The sequence below is a fragment of the Poeciliopsis prolifica genome, unplaced genomic scaffold (assembly GCF_027474105.1).
Source record: "Poeciliopsis prolifica strain line A6 unplaced genomic scaffold, Auburn_PproV2 SCAFFOLD110, whole genome shotgun sequence".
Taxonomy (NCBI): domain Eukaryota; kingdom Metazoa; phylum Chordata; class Actinopteri; order Cyprinodontiformes; family Poeciliidae; genus Poeciliopsis; species Poeciliopsis prolifica.
The window spans coordinates 197,501-209,104 of record NW_026562485.1 but is presented as its reverse complement, the minus strand read 5'-3'; the positions used below and the strand labels follow the sequence as shown (position 1 = coordinate 209,104).

The 11,604-nt window shown below is 47.5% G+C and overlaps 1 pseudogene; it reads right to left on the bottom strand.

The window, feature by feature from the left end:
- Nucleotides 1–233: 233 nt before the first annotated feature.
- Nucleotides 234–3,809, bottom strand: LOC129354450 (sorting nexin-21-like; annotated as a pseudogene).
- Between the last annotated feature and the right edge of the window lie 7,795 nt (nt 3,810–11,604).

The following is an 11,604-nucleotide window of genomic DNA, read 5'->3' as shown; positions in this document are numbered from 1 at the left end:
TGCAGCGGGCGCCGCCGCAGGCCCCGCTGCAGGGGGCGCCGCCTCAGGCCCTGCTGCAGCGGGCGCCGCCGCAGGCCCTGCTGCAGGGGGCGCCGCCTCAGGCCCTGCTGCAGCGGGCGCCGCCTCAGGCCCTGCTGCAGCGGGCGCCGCCTCAGGCCCTGCTGCAGGGGGCGCCGCCTCAGGCCCTGCAGCTGTTGAACTGCTTTCAGTCTGATCAGTCAGGTGGTCTGGCTGAAAGTGGATGTGAAACTCTGAGGAGGTTTCAGGTCGTTTCCGAGAAGGAGAAACTGCGGCGTTGCTTCTGTCGGCAGCAGTCAAGCCGACCTCTAACCTGGATCTAAATCAGGGCGGCGGCTCAGATTACATTTAATTTCCATCCAAAACCAAAAACTCTTCTCATTTATTGCTTTTTCTACTTGATGCCCGCAGCAGGAAGCAGGACTCTCTGCTTCCTGCTGCGCGCCACCTCAGCCATCGCCATCGCTCTCCTGCAGTTTGTGTTTGACCAGGAAGTCCCTGATGGTCACATGGTCATCTGGCCCCGCCCCCTCCAGCTCCTGCAGATGCTCCTCCCACCGCTGCTTGTCTCTTCCTGTTTGCCACGACAGACGGATCACCGCCTGCAGCAGCGGCAGCGCCAGCGACTGCAGCGCTGCGTCCAGCTGGAAGGGGAGGGGCTTGTCCTGCAGTGGGAGGGGCTTGTCCTGCAGTGGGAGGGGCAGGAGCATGCAGAGGGCGTGGTCACAGTGCTCCAGAGCCTCCTCCAGCTGCTCCACCTCCTGGAAACAACAAGCCAGCCCCACCAGGGTGAAGAACCAATGGGAGGAGGCTGGGGGCGGGGCCTGTGTCTCATCGTCATGGTAACTGGCCCAGCCCAGCTGTGTTGGAGTCTCTTGGCGTTGAGCAGCGGACCCAGAGCCTCCTGGAAACGTTCAGCTCTGAACAAGAAGAAAACATCAACTTACCCTGGAAAACCTGGAAAAGTCTGGAAAAACCTGGAGAACCAGGATCCAGATCCTGATTTAGTTTCGACAGGTTCATCATGAGTTGTTCTCTGCTGCTGTTAGCTTTAAGGAGTCCACTGCTAGCTCAACACGTTAGCATCAAAATGCTGGATTTCCCTAAAACTGTTAAAGAAATCACATTTATGACAAAACTGTTGTCATATTTTCATCTTCGGAGGTCGTCAGGTTTTATTTACTCAGTTTACTAATATTCTATAAATCATTTACATAGCCCAATCGAGCTAACACCATTAGCAGGAGTTAACACCTTTAGCAGGAGCTAACACCATTAGCAGGAGCTGACACCATTAGCAGGAGCTGACACCATTAGCAGGAGCTAACACTGTTAGCAGGAGCTGACACCTTTATCAAGAGCTAACACCGTTAGCAGGAGCTGACACCATTAGCAGAAGCTAACACCTATAGCAGGAGCTAACACCATTATCAGGAGCTAACACCGTTAGCAGGAGCTAACACCATTAGCAGGAGCTGACACCATTAGCAGAAGCTAACACCTATAGCAGGAGATAACACCATTATCAGGAGCTAACACCGTTAGCAGGAGTTAACACCTTTAGCAGGAGCTAACACCATTAGCAGGAGCTGACACCATTAGCAGGAGCTAACACCATTATCAGGAGCTAACACCGTTAGCAGGAGCTGACACCATTAACAGAAGCTAACACCTATAGCAGGAGATAACACCATTATCAGGAGCTAACACCTTTAGCAGGAGCTAACACCATTAGCAGGAGCTAACACCTTTAGCAGGAGCTAACACCATTAGCAGGAGCTGACACCATTAGCAGGAGCTGACACCATTAGCAGGAGCTAACACTGTTAGCAGGAGCTGACACCTTTATCAGGAGCTAACACCGTTAGCAGGAGCTGACACCATTAGCAGAAGCTAACACCTATAGCAGGAGCTAACACCATTATCAGGAGCTAACACCGTTAGCAGGAGCTAACACCATTAGCAGGAGCTGACACCATTAACAGAAGCTAACACCTATAGCAGGAGATAACACCATTATCAGGAGCTAACACCGTTAGCAGGAGTTAACACCTTTAGCAGGAGCTAACACCATTAGCAGGAGCTGACATCATTAGCAGGAGCTGACACCATTAGAAGGAGCTAACACTGTTAGCAGGAGCTGACACCTTTAGCAGGAGCTAACACCGTTAGCAGGAGCTGACACCATTAGCAGGAGCTGACACCTTTAGCAGGAGCTAACACCATTAGCAGGAGCTGACACCATTAGCAGGAGCTGACACCATTAGCAGGAGCTGACACCTTTAGCAGGAGCTAACACCATTAGCAGGAGCTGACACCATTAGCAGGAGCTAACACTGTTAGCAGGAGCTGACACCTTAGCAGGAGCTAACACCGTTAGCAGGAGCTAACACCTTTAGCAGGAGTTGACACCTGAATGATAATTGATATCTAGAAATTCCTGTTCTCGTTAGACGGTGCTAGCTTCGTAGCATCTAGAATGCATCATCTACCCAAGATGCATTGCAGGATAAAGATGGCGACAGCATGCAGTATTCTTATTGTGTGTTTTATTCTTTTATAAATTCCCCAGATGAAGCATGTTGTTCTAAGAAGTGATGCATCATGGGAGCTTCTTGTCTGAGGCGGCGTTCTCACCTGATGAGCAGTTGGCCGGCCTGCAGGTCGCTCAGGTAGAAGAACTGCCGCACACTCGGCGCCCCCCGCAGGTCGGGCAGCGAACACAGGTGAGAGAGGTACTGCTCGAACGCCCGGCTCCGCTTAGCGATGGTTTCCGCCGTGAAGTTCCTGCGCAGCTTCTTTCCTGCCAACGTAGAGACGTCAGAGCTCAAACCCAAAGCGCTTCCTGTCGCAGGACGACGCGGCGCCTTACGGGGAAACGAGACGCGCTCCATCTGGTTGCCGTAGTTACGCCTCAGAGTGGCGTGGAGCCGCTGGAAGTCGGAGTAGCGGCGGGTGATGACGGCGGGCATCTTGTCGCTGCCGCCGGACTGGATGACATGGATGGCGTAGAGCTGCGGGACAGAACCGGGTCAGTCGGGTCGGTTGGTGATACGTTGTGTGACGTATCGGGTCGGGTCATCGGGTCGGGTCATCGGGTCGGGTCATCTGGTCGGGTCATCGGGTCGGGTCATCGGGTCGGGTCATCTGGTCGGGTCATCGGGTCGGGTCATCTGGTCGGGTCATCGGGTCGGCACTCGGAGGAAGAACTCACCACATACTTGGCGGCGCCGTCCTGAACCACGCTGGCGTCGTCACCTCGAACAGCAGCCCGTCTGCCGGCCGTCTCACGCCGTGGCCGGGACTCGACCCGCCGAGTCCGCGCAGGGTCCGCCAGCCGTCCTGGAGCTGCCGGGTCAGCAGGGTGGAGGAGGCGGGGCCAATGGGGGACACGCCCACCGGACTGGCATCTGTGAGAAACAACAAACAGGAAATGAGACGCCCTGACCGCCGGCTAATCCCACCAGGACCGTCGGTTCTCAGAAAACGTCCCGACGCGTCGGCGACCTGTGCTGCTCAGTCCGTCCTCCAGCGACTCGCCCAGGAAGTCCGAGTCGCTGTCTATCGCCTCGCCGCCGTCCTCGCCGCCGAGCTCTCCGTCATCGAAGCACAGCGTTCCCCGGAGACGCTCCGTCACGCACTCCTCCTCTTCCTCCAGCTCCGCCTCCCACTGCTCCTCGCTGAAGCCCCGCCCCTCGCTCTCCGGGTCGCCGTCCTCCCGGTCCGGGTCGGCGCCCGGGCCGGTCTTGAACAGAGAGCGCTTCAGGCGGGTCCAGAAAGCGTGCCGCCATGACGCCGCCTGCAGGAACCAAAGGTTTCATCCATCAGTTCCCATCAACACCTCAGATCTGACCTTTGACCTTAAATGTCACTGATGGACTTTCAGGTCCCAGAACATTTACATAAACTTTTTCCGTTTGAAATCGTTACGTCTGTTTGAATTCTATCTTTATATGATAAAATTTCTCCAAATTCTTTGAAATAGAAAAATGTACAAAACTATAAAATGAATCATAAAACATTAAATACACCAAGTATCTTCATCCTGAGTTTATAAAGAGGTTTTGCTAAAACAATGTTTACCAGTTTATCTGAGGTTGAACTGAGTTCAGATCATTTATTTCCAGGTTTAAGGTCACAGAGAAACGGCTCAGGTTCCAGGTTTCCTCCGAATGGAAACCATGTCACCGATTAATAATTCAGAGATCCGCCAAGGATCTGCAAGGCCTGCAGATCATTTCCTCCCCAACGGCTGCAGCGGATCAGGACTGAAACAGCTGAGCAAACTGCTGACCACCCACTCAACCAAACATGATGCTAGCTTCAGCTTTAGCTTTAGCTTCAGCTTTAGCTTTAGCTTCAGCCTGGTTTGCTTCAGCTCTGACCTGCTGGTTCTGAATCTGATCGGTAAATAGTTTCAAAGGAATAAAACTCCTGCAGGATCTGCAGAATACAAGAATGACAAGATTATCCACAGTCCTGTTGGGACCTTCAGCACGCTAATGAAATACTTAGCTTGGAGCTAAAGGTTTAGTTTGCTAACTAAATATTAAGGATTTATTTTAAAACTGTTTAAATTTGAGTTTATAAACAAATGAAAAAAACATGTTCGAAGGAAGGAGAGCTCCGGGTGAGATGAAGAATCGCCGGCCTTCCTGTTAGCTTTCAGTGCTGTTCTCACCTGAAGACAGAAAAATGTCTCCAGACTTTCTGCTTCAACAGATGATTTAAAGCTCACAAAACTGAGCATAACACATCAGAAATCAGAGATTATTAATAAAACATGAGATAAGTTTGAAAGTCGCCATTTGTAAAGTTACAGTCAAAAACTAATAATCCGTGTTATTTAGTCTGTCATAAAAGAATAAAGAGATTTTCTCTATTTTTAAACATCCATCCATCGTCTGCCGTTTATCCGGGTCGGGTCGCGGGGTCAGCAGCTTCAGACTGGAGGTCCAGGCTTCCCTCTCCCAGCCTCTTCTTCCAGCTCCTCCGGGGGAATCCCACGGCGTTCCAGGCCAGCAGGGAGACATCGTCCCTCCAGCGTCTCCTGGTCTTCCTCTCCTCCCGGTGGGACCTGAACTCCTGACAGGGAGCCTCCATCCTGACCAGATGCTGAGCCTCAACTGGCTCTCTCATGTGGAGGAGCAGCAGCTCTAGTCTGATCCCTCCAGGATGTCTGAGCTTCTCTCTCTAAGGAAGAGCCCAGCTCCCTACGGAGGAAACCCATTTCGGCCGCTTGTATCCCAGATCTCGTTCTTCGGTCGTGACCCGAAGCTCATGACCATAGATGAGGGTGGGAACGTAGATCGACCATAAATCGAGAGCTTCACTTTCTGGCTCAGCTCTCTTCACCATGACGGACCGGTCCAGTTCACTGCAGACGCTCCAATCCGCCTGTCGATCTCCTGATCCCTTCTGAACCCAGAGATCCTGGAACTCCTCCACTTGGGGCAGGACATCCCCCCGACCCGGAGAAGCCACTCCAGTTCCGGACTGAAGTCCGGAACTGGAGTTCTAGTCCGGAACCGGTCCGAAACTAGTCCGGGACCAGTAAACCGGTCCGAAACTGGTCCGCAACCAGTCCGAAACCCGGACCGGTTTCGGACTGGTCCCGGACCGGTTTCGGACTGGTCCCGGACCAGTTTCGGACTGGTTGCGGACCAGTTTCGGACCGGTTTACTGGTCCCGGACTAGTTTCGGACCGGTTCCGGACTGGTTTCGAACCAGTTTACTGGTTCCGGACTAGTTCCGGACCAGTTTAGCTGCTGCGCGGAGTTAGCAGCGCAGCTAACAAGTTTCCTCCTCTGAAAGTTGCACCAAAGCCTCCGGACACTCACCCTGGACTGGACCGGGACTCGCTCCCCGCTCCGCTTAGTCCATGTCGGCCCGGTTCACCTGAAGCCCGAGGTTCCGATCATAATCTCCGAGGTGGACCGTTCAGTCCCAGTTCTGGTGTCCGACCGACACTTTGGGCTGACTGCATCCCGATTCCCTCAAGCTTCCCCCGGCCACAGCCAGCGGGAGAAGGCGGGGCCCTCTGGATGTCGCTGGGTGACCATATAAGGACATGCAGTGTTCAGTTCCGTCCAGTAGAGGGGAGTAAAAACTCCTGCAACCGAAACTACACATTGTTCTGGTGCCATAAATTATGCAAATACTCTTACTTAATAAACCATTTTTACATGTGTTTGTTTAATTTATCATATTTTAAAAACATCTGATTTTAAATATTTACTTCATTTATATTTTATTTTTTATATTTCTTATTTATTTTCTGTATATAAATAATTTGTATTGTTTATTTTACATGCTGTGTTTGTTTAATTTATTGCATTTTTAATTAATGCGGAAACATTTAATTTTAAATATTTCCTCCATTAACATTTATTTTATTTATATACCTTACTTTTTTCAGATCTGTTTTACTATGTTTATTTTCAACTTCATTATTTAAATAAAAACAATTCAATGGCATTTTAGTAATAAATGTTTAACATATATATAATTTTTAAAATATATTTAAGTATTTTCTGCATTTAATGAAGTAGCTGAACTCTTAAATGTTCATAAATTTCAGAAGATCCAATTGAGATACTTGACTTGATTTTTTAATAATTTCTGTAAATATTATTAAAACTATAAATGTGGTAAAATCCTTTCTGGCAGTGGAAATATTACATCTTCCTCGTCCACTGGATGTCAGGTCATGTTCTTGTGTTTGCAGCAACTTTTACATTCAAATTTACTGCAAATCAAACGTCAACAAATGACCTCAGCAAGTCACTGGAAAGTTGTTGTTTTTTGAAGCATTGAACGCATCACCGCGCAGAGCGGGTTGGGGGCGTGGCTAACCTGACGCATCCGGAGGAGGCGTTGCAGTGGGCGGAGCTTGTGGTCCCTCCTTGAGCCTCCACCCATCAGATGAAACTCGGAGTTTCTGCTCGTTTCACCGACCCGCGTCTCACCTGAGCAGGTAAGAGAACCAGAGCCGTTTACTGGGTCGGGACCAGTAAGATGTACTGGGCAGACGTTATAAACTGGGTTTCATTGGAGCTGGGTGTTTTTCAGAAGTTCTTCTGACTGAGCAGCTCTGTTGGTTTGTGAGAAACAAACACCTGGTGGCTTCAGCGCCTGCAGGCAGGAAACGGGAAGACAGACCGCTGGCAGCCATGGGGTCACAGAATCAGCTCAAAATGTAGAAACATCCGAGTTAGAAGAGAACGGATCATTTTCAGATGCCAGTTAACCTCAATACTTCTAAAAGTTTTAACGTGTTGGTGAAAAGTGATGAACTCTGACCTGAACCTTCAGAAACACATAAAGACAGTTACAAAGAACAGAATTAGAGGACAAGTGTCCCAGAAAGAGAAAACTAGTGCAAGTGTTTTTTAAATGTTTGAAGTTAATAATTTGCTAAATTTCTATCTGGCGTCTTCTTCCTCCTCTTCATACTTTATGTGTTTGCACCAGCTTTACGTTCAAAGTGGATAAATGTTAGTCCGGCTCAGACTGGCTGCGACCCGTTTTCTGTTGGAACCAACAGAACCTGAATGTGATCAGATTCGTCACGGTGACGGACCGGGGCTCGTTCTGACTCATAAAAACATGGTCAGGATCCCAGAGCCGTGATGCTGCCAACAGATGCTGCGTTTGTGCTGAGGAACCGTTCAGGGAAACTCTGTTGGTTTGTTTTGTTTCCGTCTGTTTTTCTGCTTCAGGATCGTTTAGAAACGACGACTGACTGCAACATTAATACAGCATGTTCATAATGTAATCCCTACTGATGGCAAAAGCTGCAATCAATCAGTCGATCAATCAATCAGTCGATCAATCAAACAATCAAGTTTATTTATGTAACACCTTTCAACAACAAGACATAAAAAACAAGATACAAATTGATCAAATCGGCCGATAACGATAAAAGTTTCTCCAAAACAATAATATTGATAATATTGATAATATTGAAATCGTTTCCAGTAATATAACAGCAAGATGGATAAACGATCAATTCTAATGAACATTTAAACCAGAAGACATTTTAATATCCAACGGAGAAAAACCGAATTATGAGTCTGGAAACAAGGTTTAGTTCAGACTGAAGACGTTTTTCACCCAGTTTCTGGTAGAAAAACAACAAATGGAAATTATTGAGCATTATTGATTTATTGATTATTTTGTCCTAAAAGCAAACATTACATCATCAAAATCAATCTTCCAGTGATTATTAATCGAAAGCAGCTCTCACCAGTTCAGCCTCGATTTAAAGGATCTCAGTGTTCCGGCTGTTTAGCAGTTTTCTGGAAGTTTGTTCCAGATTTACGGTGCATAGAAGCTGAACGCCCTCAGATGCTAATCCTGCGGTGGAGAGCAGTCGCTGCGGAAGTCGTTCTGAGCTGATCTTTGATCCTGACGCAGCAGGTGAAGAGAGTTTTCCTATTTTCAAATGCAGCATCAGGTCTGGACTCTGCAGCATCTGAGCCGTTTTGTGCTGCAGAATCCTCAGATATTCTGCGTTGTGCTGCGTGAACTGTTGACAAAAACAGGAAAACGAGTCCGGCTCATCCGGCTGCAGCACAAAGGACTCGACGTGTTTCACCAGCTGGACAATTGAAATGAAAAGAAGCTCCGTACAGAAACAACCAGACAATGTGTCATTGACACATGATCAGCGCAGCGCTGACTGCAGTTTTCAGACCAATGTTTAATATCAGCAGGCAGTTATTCTGTCAGAAAAGTGGATAAACACGTCAATAAGATGCTAAGTGAGAGTTTTTACACATCGCCTGATGGGATGAACTTCCAGTCAGAACAAGAGGCAGCAAATGATTTTCTGATCAAATCAGTTTCATGTATCAGCAGAAAACTTAAACACACATTTAAATTTAAACACACATTTAAATTTAAACACACATTTAAATCAAGACCAGGAAACTCAGCATCCATCTTTTCATCCATTTGTGAATTTTAGCCAATTCACAAAGTGAATGATGAATAGTTTGGATCAAACTGGTTTCCTGATGTCGTTTTTACTGTGAAACAGTTTGAAGTTGCTGAAACTTCAAACAGCGTCTGGAGACCGAGGCATTTTCTGAAACCGTTTCCAGAAACGGAGGGCTGGATGTTCCTGGGCGGCTCCGGCTGTCCAGCTGCTGCAGGTGTGTCTCACCTGAGAATGAATCAGTGCAGGGTGGGAGGACGATCACATGACCACAGCATCGGTTCCCAGAAACCCTGAGCAGTCAACATGCTGACTCAGCAGGCTATCAGAGGAAAACAGCCCAGAACCAGCAAGGAGAGCAGCTTGTGCTCCAGAGACAGTGATCCATAACCGCTTCAGACACAAACTGTTTTCACGCTCTGGAGTCACAGCGGCTCATTTTATTTATCTCTGATGTCAGACTTTCTGTGGGAGGAACTCCTACAAACACCATTAAAACCATTAGCTTACAGTCCTAATGTCTGAAATTAGCTTCCCACTGGTTGGACCAATAAGTGTGTTGGATCAGAGCCGGCGGCGGCTCGCTCGGTCCGTTTGAAGGTTGTTGCCGCTCTGCAGAGAGTTGCTCCTCCGGTTCTGCCAGCAGGGAGGGGCAGACGGAGATCAACAAGCCTGGCGGAAACCTCCAGCTGCTGCTGCTGCGTCACTGAAATGCTGCCTGATGGAGAACCGGCAGCCATTCTGCTGCAGGCAACATGGCGGCTGATTGGTCCAGAGCTCCAGCAGGGCCAACAGTCATTTCACCAAACATGTCTGCTTCTCCTTTCATCGTTTCTCTAAAATACACTAGAAAAATCAATCAATCAATCAATTAATCCATCGATCGGTAGGTCGGTAAACAGAAAACCAGAATCATCAATTCTGATCAACTAATCAATGTTGATTGATTATGGTTCTGAACATGAGAGTCTCCTGGAAGGTTTCCTGTGATGATATTTGGTTCTGATCCGTTCATGTCTGACTTCATGTTCATTATTGATTCCAGGTCTTCTCACTGATAACTGAGCTCTTATTGTTGCAGGTTAATCTTTCATTTAGTGATTACCGATCTTAATTGCTAAATTGATCAATTGAAATGTGTACAGAGACTTTATCATTCACTTTATTCATGGCGGCGTTATTTTCTGTTTTGTCATTTTTGGATATTTGAAATACCTTCAGGTTGAGTCTGAAGTGTTGTCTCCATGGCAACCAGTCAGCTGTTAAACGCCTGCATGGACATAGCCCCGCCTTCGAGCCAAAGCTCCACCCCCTGCCAGCTCCTTCAGACTAGCCAGCAGCAATTAGCAAACAGCTGCTGAGCTGCTGCTCAGAGCAACACTGGCAGAAACGTTAAAGGGTTAATAGCGGAGCCATGTTGGATGACTTCCTGGAGGCGGAGCTTCAGAACTAGCAGGAGTTCTTAAAGAGACAGGGACCCAATTTCAAGGCATTAATCAGGAAGTGAAATGTTGTTTAAGTCATGTTGGACATAAACAGCATTTTTATGACATAGTTACTGTATTGGGCAATGAAATGGAAACCGTAACTCTGGCCCTTTAAACGCCCCACAGTGACCTGAGCAGCCATGATCCACCTGTTGAGATCTTTAAGTTTCATCAAGATGTTTCTGGATCTTTCTTTCCTGTTTCTTTAGGAACCTTTTGTTTCATGTTTCTGGATGAAATCTTGTGTTTGGAGTTTCTGGTTCTGATTCATTGATGAATCAGGATCCGGTTCCATTCAGCCTGAATGGGAGCAAACAGCCTCATTGTTTTGGCAGTTTTGGGTTCAGTTGGTTCATCTGGAGTCCAGCTTGGTGAATCAGACGCTTCGCAGAAATCTGACGTTGCTGAACAGGTTTTCATTTCTGCCTGCAGTCGCTGCAGCTTTCTGAGTTAATAAGTGAAGGAAAGCAGAGCAGAGTTAAAGTTTCTCAGCTCGGCGCCGAATCGTCCTGCCAGCTGCTAGTTTGTCCTGAAGTGATGCTTGTTTCTCTGGATCAAAAGAAAAGATCCGAACTGAGACACAGTTCTCAGAGCGACGCCTCGCCGCTTGTCGTCGTGGGAACATTTTGTCCCTGATTCTGAGAAAACACGTTTTGACGTTGCATCACGTCGAACCTGCAGGCTGAAAACAAACCCAGAAACTTTATTCTGTCTCATTTGGGTAACTTCTTGATGAAATGTGTTTAGGAGTATTTTTTTTTGAGTAATTTGATTATAAAGTGTCTTTGAATTTTGATTTTCTCTCCACTGAGTGAAAATCAAAATGTTTGAACCAAAACCCTCCAGACTCAGACCTGATGAATTATTAAGTCCATTTCACTTTACATGTTGGTCCGCCTGATGATGTAATTGATCATATTTTGATTGATGATCATTCAGTACTTTACTCGACTTTTACTTTTTACTCTTAGTTCATTGAAAACATGTTGAGGTTGAGATACTTGAACTTTTATTCTCACACCTGGTTTCAGGTTTTTCTGACATTAAACTAAAACGTCTTTAGGCTGTTGTGCCTCTAAAAAACAACAGATGGAAAAAGTAAGTACCCCCTGCTGTTTATGCCTAACAGCAGGTTAGCACAACGGCATCAGCAATGAA